The sequence below is a fragment of the Panthera tigris genome, chromosome D1 (assembly GCF_018350195.1).
Source record: "Panthera tigris isolate Pti1 chromosome D1, P.tigris_Pti1_mat1.1, whole genome shotgun sequence".
In the NCBI taxonomy this organism is placed as follows: domain Eukaryota; kingdom Metazoa; phylum Chordata; class Mammalia; order Carnivora; family Felidae; genus Panthera; species Panthera tigris.
The window spans coordinates 12,499,548-12,502,045 of record NC_056669.1 but is presented as its reverse complement, the minus strand read 5'-3'; positions in this window follow the sequence as shown (position 1 = coordinate 12,502,045).

The window sequence follows — 2,498 nt, the reverse complement described above, 5'->3', positions numbered from 1 at the left end:
GGACAGGTAGGAGGGGCTTTACATTGTGTATCCCAATGCAAGCTATTTAAAATGCATGTAATCTGATTTCTGTTGTCTCTGACCACACTACCATAAACATACAGATAGAGCTGTGCTCTCTCCCTTTCTCTCCCTTACCTCTTTCTCCTCTATACCTCCTTCTCTTTCCCTTCCACAGTACCTAGTTTTGTCAGGTCATCTCTTCCTTATTGTGCAGAGCAATTCAATCCTGAAGGAGTTTCTCCTTCCAAAATTCATATTCAGTGCTCAGCAAAACAAAAGCTACCAACTCGACCTCCCCACTCAGTTAACATGACCAGCTTTCTTTAAGGGCACTTAATATATAACGTTTTACAACATAAGCATATTCTGATAAGCCCGTCAGCTATCCTGTCCTCCCCAAAAGAGAAGCTGATGAATTAATTTTTTCTGCTTCTTGTTGTAATTGTGATAAGTGCTAGAACTGAGAAAATAGAGTGTAGCGAGAAAATAGTGTATGAGGGGTATCTGACTCCCATTTCAGAATAATGAAAGGCAGAAGCAATAATCCTCACTTAAAAATTTGATGGGTAGACAATAGGTGGGCAAAATAGTTGAAGGTATGAGTTGTAGGTTAAGAGAATAAGAAGAAAGTGGTTCACAAAGCAGGAACAAAATCTCAGGTGAATTACATACTAAGAACAGAACAATGTACAGAGATTCACTTCTTACATCATTTCTTCTCTTGCGTCTCCCCTCCTAAGGCAGTCATCATGTCTTTAAATATGATGCTTTGGAAAATGCTGCTCATGTTGGTGTCTTTTTTAGTAGCTGCCTGGATCCTGGATATTTTTTATAATTTCCCAAAACTCCACAAAGGTAGGAAGAGTTTTCTCCAGTTTGACCTGAAGGTCCCTTCTGTGTGACATGTCTCACTCAAGTCAGTCGCAGACAGCCAGTCCTCTCTTCCTTTTCCTTCAACTCTGCTCTGTCTTCTCCCCTTCTCTGCTGTCTCCATTTCCTTTCTTTCCATCCATCTTCAATCCATGCTAATCAGAGTTCTACATAGCCCTTGATAAGGCCTTGACTTCCTTGTCACTAAATACAGGTGTATGTACTACTGTTACATAAAAATTTGGTTTTTCTTTTCATCAATGATTTCTTTTTCATGCAGAAATGATTTTTAAAGTTTCCCTTATTGTTTCTTAATGTTGAGTCATAGAAAAGTTTTTCCTATTCTAAGGTTATACAGGAATTTACCTGGTTTTTTTTTTACTTGCGTCGTTTCATTCTTTAAATGTATGATTCACTTGGAAATGATCCTGTTGAATGGCATGAATTATTGGTCTCACTTTACCTTTTTCTATAAGGCTGTTCAGTTATCTGAATCTCCTTATTAAAAATTCCATCTTATACATCCACTGATTTTGAGTGCTGCCTCAATAGCATCCTAAATTTGTATATATTATGTCTATTTCTGATTTTCTATTCTGTTCCATTGTCTTTTTATTCATGAACCAATACAACCCTATTTTAATTACAGAGATTTGATGGACAAGTTTTAAGATCTAGTGTGTCTAACCCTCCCCATACCTACACCCTTGGATTTTTTTTATCTCCCATATATTTCCTGCTATTCTTATTTTCCTTTTAAATTAGTACTCTAATGATCTTTCCAGCTCCAGGAAAAAAAAAAGATTCTTCTTTTATTGTAATTTCATCAAATGTATAAATTAACTACAGAAGAAATAATATCTTTATAATGTTAAATTTTTCTATCCAAAAACAAGGTTTCATATCCATTTGCTCAAGTCTAATTTTGTTACCTTTAGTAGTATTCTGTGAGTTTTCTCCAAAGAACTCTGGGACATTGATACTAAATTTGTACCTAAGTGCTTTACTGTTATTTTGTTATCCTATATCAGGCCATCTTACCTGGTTCACTTTGTCTTCTCTCTGCTTTTTGTCTGTATATAAAGGCTATGGAGTGTTTTGTTTTGATTTGTTTTTAAAGGCTTTATTTTTTATAGCAGTTTTAGGTTCACAGGAAAATGGAGAGGCAGGTACAGAGATTTCCCAGATATCCCCTGCACTCATTCATGCACAGCCTCCCTCATTCTCAACATCACTCACCAGAATGGTACACTCGTCACCAAATATAAACCTATACTGAGACGTCCTAATCACCCAGAATCCATAGTTTACCTTAGGGTTCCCTTCTGATGTTATAAGTTCTACAGATTTGGACAAATGTGTAGATATATCCATCATTATAATAACATACAGAATATTTTCACTTCCCCAAAAATCCTCTGTGCTCTGCCTATTCATCCCTCCCCTTACTCCAGAAACCAGTGATCTTTTGTCTCTATAGCTCTGCCTTTTTCAGAATGCCATATAATTGGAATCACAGAATGTATAGCATTTTCAGATGGACTTCTTTCATTTAGTAGTATGAATTTAAGTGCCCTCCCCAAGACTTGTCATGGCTTGATAAGCTCATTTCTTTTTAGTGCCGA